This window comes from Triticum aestivum, chromosome 4D (genome assembly GCF_018294505.1).
Source record: "Triticum aestivum cultivar Chinese Spring chromosome 4D, IWGSC CS RefSeq v2.1, whole genome shotgun sequence".
Classification (NCBI taxonomy): Eukaryota; Viridiplantae; Streptophyta; class Magnoliopsida; order Poales; family Poaceae; genus Triticum; species Triticum aestivum.
Genome location: NC_057805.1, coordinates 215906610 through 215913675, shown reverse-complemented (window position 1 = coordinate 215913675; position 7066 = coordinate 215906610).

Below are 7066 nucleotides of genomic sequence, written 5' to 3'. Positions count from 1 at the left end.
CGCACCCCGGAGACCCCCGCGAGAGCCCCGCCGGAGTACCTTGCCGAGAACCGCAGCCGCCGCCGCCGTGCTGGTTTTTTTTAAAAACCCGTTCGGTTTATTTTTATTTTTATTTTTTCGAAACCCTAGGTTTTATTTTAATAGATCGGTTTATTTTTTTATTTTTTTGGTTTAGTTAGTTAGTGAACGTCCACCGATCCGTTCGTTTTAACGAACGTGTTCGTCGGTTTGTCGCAGCAACTGTTCGTCAATTTTCTTTTTCGTCGGATTTTCCGCGATTTCCTAGATCACGATTTTTGATCTGTTTTTCGTTTTAGTTTATCTTTTAGCTCGTTTATCGGAATCAGGCAATTCAAGCGCCTAGAGTTTCGTCTCGAAATTCTCTTTCCGTTTAACCTATTCAAACAAGTTTTTGCTACTGTAAAATTTGATCTAGATTCAGATTAGTAAATGAAGCTTGTTTCTTTCGTCGTTTGACTTTAGTTGCTTCGTTCGATTTGTTTCTTTTTGCAAACCGGAGTTCTTAAGTTGAACTTTCTGGTTAGATCTTTTATTTGAGTTTTACCTATGTGTTTGATGAGTGCTTATTTTATGCTTGTTTGTTTGTGATAGAGTACCCGGAGTGCGCCGCTTGCTACTTCGAATCTCTAGGTTTCACGGATCATCAGCAAGGCAAGTAACACTTTGATCATACTTCTTTACTACCCAGTTTTATTGCATTAGATCAACCCTCAACCATTTCATGGTTAGGATCTAATTAAACTGTGGGAATTGGCAAGTAGTTGAGGTAGTACCTATTACCTGTTTATTATCAAACCCTTGGGAGTTACTTCTACGTTTGCTCATATTACTATGCTATGCTAGTAGACGTGGATTGGGTTTGAGTGTTACCATGACAGATGTGAGATTGTTAATTCATGGTTAGCCTTAAGGTGGCAACTAAAACTCACATCTGGCTGGATTGAGGTACCTGGGTATTCCAGGATTGCCTGTTTTCTTTTGGACCGCCACCCAGGTTCAAAGGGATCATGAGATTATTCATGCTAGAAACTTCCGTGTGCAGCCGCAAGCTATTATGGGCTCTAGCATGGTTGACTAAGTTGTGTGAACTCTTACAGTGGTAGACTAGCAGATGTAGGGGAAAGTAGGTGTAACGGTCTACCCATTCGTAAGGTGCAAACACTTCTGAAAGACTGTGTCTCGGTCATCCGTTTCTCAAACATCATGTAGTGCGACAATCAAGCAGAGGCGATCGAGTCTTGTGGGGAAAAGTGCACAAACCTCTGCAGAGTGTACAAACTAATCATGATTAGCCGTGTCCCCGGTTATGGACGTCTTGAGTATCTAGTATCTGGATTATCATGTGAATCTCATCATGTTACTTTAATTAATTTTGTTGGCTTAATGATGATACTTAATTGGGATTGAGATGCTGTCAACCATCTCAATGTTTCACAACCACCATGATAGTTATATAAAATTTATTCCTTTGCAGTAGGGAAAAATTGGCTTTTCGCAAAAACATTATAACCATAGAGCTTTTCCACCAGCCATATATGCATGTAGTGATAGCCTTTGTTCATCATTTCTCTATGGTGTGAATTTGCCAGCGTATTCCATGTGCTGACCCGTTTACGGGCTGCAACGTTTCATGTTGCAGACTTTTCAGACGACGAGTAAGGTGCCTTAGGTCGTGGTCTTATGCTCAGTGATGCCGTTGGAGTTGATGGACTCACTTATCTTCCAAGTCTTCCACTGTTATCGTTTTAGATAGCCTTAAGCCATATTTGTCATACTTATTTCTCTCTTGAGATACTCGATGTAATAAGTGTGTGATTGCTACTCTGTTATAAATCCTCCATTTGTACTATGCGTGTCAGCATTACTGATCCAGGGATGACACTGGTGCACGGTAGATCAGACTATTTGAGGTCTGGTCGCTACAAAGGTGGTATCAGAGCACACGCTGACTGTAGCACACGACCACTAAGCTTAAACCCTAGAACACTACTCTCTTCTCATTTCTGACTCCTCTCCACTTTCTACTCTTTTAGGAATGGTGGATGCAAGGAACAAGTTCATGCAACCGGATGAAGATACACCTTTTGGACGACACTTGAAGGAAGTCACTAAGTACCTGAACATCGGAATACCAAGCTTCACCGGGACTTACAAAGCCACACTACCAGAAGAGGAGCGCTGGAAGATTCAAGTTCAAGTTCCAGGAAGGACGTTTACGCCAGTCACTGGGCCTATAGAGTTTTCCTTTGATGCACCAACCTGGAGTTTAGGGAAGAGCATGGCAGCCCACATCTCTATGGGACGCATTGGAGAAGTCTACCATAGGGAGCTTAAGGATACTATTTATCAGATTTTTGGACGCCGAGATGAGCAATGGGAGATGATCAGCACCAAGAAGGATGGATCAATTGCAGCTTTCATCCAGGAGCAAAACCAACACATTCGTCGCCAGGAGAACCAGATGTGCGCAGACATGTTAGATCTGAAGAAGGCATTGACCAAGATCACGGAGTTGGAGGAAGAACTCAAGGCTACACGCGAGGATTATATGGAGGAAATCGTCGCACTAGTGAGGAAGAACGGCGACCTGACACAGAAGATCGGAGTATTCATGGGAGACCCAGCTCCAGGAGGAGAAGATGACGATTCCACTTGCCCGGATAACTACATCATCATCGACGACACCGACTCAGACCCCAGTGAAGATGACTTTGTTGATGAAGCTGGAGCAGATATCATGGAGTCTTCGACCGATCAAAATTTCTAGTAGACCACCATAATCAGTAGTAGTATCCCCCCCATGTATATAGTATAGTCCGAGCACTTTGTAACGATAGTTAGATCGATTGTATGCCTTGTTTGATTGAGTGATATTGATTGTGTTTTGTCTCATGTGCATATGGGTAGTGTTTTCTCTCTAGACCTCATTCTATTCTAAATTCTCATCTTTTCTAAACCTATCAGATGCCTCCGAGACGCGACACCAGATTTGTTTTCCCACCGGAGATCACTCAGTTGATTCAGCAGCAGAATGCCCTGATGCAAGTGTTAGTATAGAACCAAGGCAACAACAACAACAACCCACCACCACCACCTGTGATCACTTAGCCCGTTTCTTGAGGCTAAATCCACCGGTGTTTTCCATCAGCACCGAGCCGATTGTTGCAGATGATTGGCTCCGCAAAGTTGGAAGGGAGTTGACCACTATAGGATGCACAGATGCGGAGAGAGTGCGTTTTGCCGCACATTAGCTTGATGGACCCGCAGCATCATGGTGGGAGAATTACACAGCCACACACCCTATTGACACTGTCACATGGGACCAGTTTCAGCAAGCTTTCCGTACAGCCCATGTTTCCGCAGGAGCTATGTCTATGAAGAAGCGTGAGTTTCGCAACCTACGCCAAGGAGGATGCACCGTAGGCCAGTATGTGGAGAACTTTAGTAAGTTAGCACGTTATGCTCCAGATGACGTTGCTACAGATGCAGCCAAGCAGGAGAAGTTTCTGGAAGGACTGAATGATGAGCTGAGCATGCAGTTGATGGTAGCAACCTTCAACAACTACCAGGAGTTGGTAGATAGAGCTCTCATGATTGAAGGGAAGCAACAGCAGATTGAAAACCGTAAGAGGAAGTATGGACAAGGGAAGTATAATTCTGGAGCTCAGCAGAAACCACGTTTTGCCCCGAAATCGGGAGGACAGTTTCAGCATACCCATGGAGGAGGTACTTCGCACAACCATAATGGCCCCAAGAATGGTAATGGGAATGGAGGAAGCAACGGCCAGAACCGTACCAACCCTTCAACCCCAGCTAAGAGAGACCTGAGCCAAGTCACTTGCTTTAAGTGCCAGAAGACTGGACATTATGCCAATGAATGTCCTGAAGCCCAGAATGGAAATGGCAATGGAAGCTCTGGGAAAAAGCCGAACCCTTTCAACAAAGGACATGTGAACCACGTTAGCGTGGAGGAGGTAGAAGCTCAGCCAGATGCAGTAATAGGTAAGTTTTTGGTTAAGTCATTTACTGCACTCGTTCTTTTTTATACTGGTGCATCGCATTCATACATATCAAGGGGATTTGTGGATAAGTTTAAGTTGCCCACCAAAGTTCTCAGAACACCTATGTTAGTAACCTCGCCAGGAGCAGAGTATATGGCAAGCCAAGGATGTTTTCAGATGCCATTGGCCATAGGTAGGCATGTTTTCCCCTCAGACCTAATAGTTTTGGAGTCGCAAGGTTTGGACATAATATTGGGAATGGATTGGCTATCGATGTATGGGGTAAACATCGATTGCGCCAGTAAGACGATTTTGCTTACCACCCCAGAAGGGAGAAGGATTAAGTATGTATCCCGGCATGTGCCGAAGAGGACTCAAGTAAATTCCTTATCAGGAGTTGTACAGGAAGAAGTACCAGTGGTGAAGGATTACCCGGATGTATTTCCAGAAGAGTTGCCAGGCATGCCACCAGATAGAGACATTGAGTTTTTGATTGAGCTTTTGCCAGGCACAGGACCAATATCTAAGACACTGTACAGAATGCCCGCAAAAGATTTGGAGGAGATTAAGAAGCAGATTAAGGAGTTACTGGATAAAGGCGCCTTGGGGATCACCCGTACTTCTAGTGGAGAAGAAAGATGGATCGTTGAGGATGGTTGTTGATTATCATGGATTGAATGAAGTGACCATCAAAAATAAGCACCCATTGCCGATGACCAATGATCTGTTTGACTGATTACAAGGAGCTAAGGTATTTTCCAAGGTCGATCTACGATCAGGATACCATCAGTTGAAGATTCGAGAGCAGGATATACCTAAGACGGCTTTTACCACCAGGTATGGGCTATATGAGTATACCGTTATGTCATTTGGTCTGACTAACGCACCTGCCTATTTCATGAACCTGATGAACAAAGTGTTTATGGAGTTTTTGGATAAGTTCGTCATAGTGTTCATTGATGACATTTTGGTCTACTCAAACAACGAAGAGGAGCATAAGGAGCATTGGCGTTTGGTACTTGAGAAGCTCAGTGAACATCAGTTATACGCCAAGTTCAGCAAATGTGAGTTTTGGTTGAAGGAAGTTGGATTCCTCAGACATGTTATATCCGGAGAAGGAATAGCAGTAGACCCCACCAAAGTCGACACTGTGACAAACTGGGAATCACCCACATCAGTTGGAGAGATCCGGAGTTTTCTTGGACTTGCAGGATACTATCGGAGATTCATTGAGAATCTCTCGAGAATTGCTAAGCCCATGACGGAGCTGTTAAAGAAGGACACCAAATTCAATTGGACTGAGGGATGTGAAGTTAGTTTCCAAAAGTTGAAGAAGCGTTTGGTTACATCACCAGTGTTGATTCTGCCAGATCAACGCAAGGATTATGAAGTATATTGCGACGCTTCACGTCGAGGACTTGGAGCAGTGCTAATGCAGGAGGGAAGAGTTGTTTCATATGCTTCACGGCAACTCAAACCCCATGAGAAGAATTATGCCACGCATGATTTGGAGTTAGCAGCCGTAGTACATGCGTTGAAGACATGGAGACATTTTCTCATCGGAAATCACTGTGAGGTGTACACGGATCACAAGAGTTTGAAATACATCTTCACGCGGAAGGAGTTGAATCTCAGGCAAAGGAGATGGTTGGAGCTCATAGAGGATTATGATATGAGATTGCATTATCACCCCGAAAAGGCTAACGTAGTAGCTGATGCGTTGAGCCGCAAGAGCCATGTTAACACCCTCATGACCGGAGAGTTACCGAAATTATTAGCCGAGGATCTTCGCGAGCTATGTTTGGAGATAGTTCCAAGAGGATATTTAGCAACGTTGGAGATTCAGTCTACCTTGATGGAAAAGATCAGGGAAGCTCAGAAGACAGACAAGGAAATTGACGAGATAAAGAAAAGGATGAGTAAAGGAAAAGCCAAGGGATTTCGTGAGGATGAGCATGATACCTTATGGTTTGAGGACCGTGTTTACATGCCCAATGATCCGAAAATCAGGAAGTTGATCTTGCAAGAGGCCCATGATTCACCGTATTCGATTCACCCAGGAAATACCAAGATGTATTTGGATTTGAAGGATACTTTCTGGTGGACCGGAATGAAGAAAGATATTGCGGAGTATGTAGCAGTTTGTGATGTATGTCAGAGAGTGAAGGCAGAGCATCAGAAGCCAGCAGGATTGCTACAGCCATTGCTGATACCCGAATGGAAATGGGATAAACTAGGCATGGATTTTATCACGGGATTGCCTAGGACTCGTTCAGGCTATGACTCAATATGGGTTGCAGTCGATCGTTTGATGAAAGTAGCTCATTTCATCCCAGTGAAGACCACTTACACCAGTGCTAAGTTGGCGAAGATATACATGACCAGGATCGTATGTCTGCATGGAATTCCCAGGACCATTGTATCAGATAGAGGAACCCAGTTTACTTCAATGTTTTGGAATCAGTTACATGAAACTTTGGGTACCAGGCTAGAGTTCAGTACAGCCTTTCACCCACAGACAGACGGACAGACCGAGAGAGTCAATCAGATTTTGGAAGATATGCTGAGAGCTTGTGCGCTAGATTATGGATCTAGTTGGGACGACAATTTGCCGTATGCAGAGTTTTCTTACAACAACAGTTATCAAACCAGTTTGAAGATCGCCCCTTTCGAAGCTTTGTACGGAAGGAGGTGTAGAACGCCATTGTTATGGGACGAAGTTGGAGACCGCCAGTTGTTTGGACCAGATTTGATTAAAGAGTCTGAACGGAAAGTGAAGTTGATTCGCGATAGGCTCAAGGTAGCCCAGTCCAGGCAGAAGAGTTATGCGGATTCTAAACGCAAGGAGACAGTTCACGAAGTTGGAGACAGATTTTATCTTCGTGTATCACCACTTCGAGGAGTGAAGCGCTTTGGAGTTAAAGGAAAGTTAGCGCCACGTTTTGTAGGACCATACAAAATTTGGGAGTGTATGGGAGAAGTTGCTTACAAACTGGAATTGCCAGAAGTATTGCCAGGAGTTCATGATGTATTTCACATTTCCC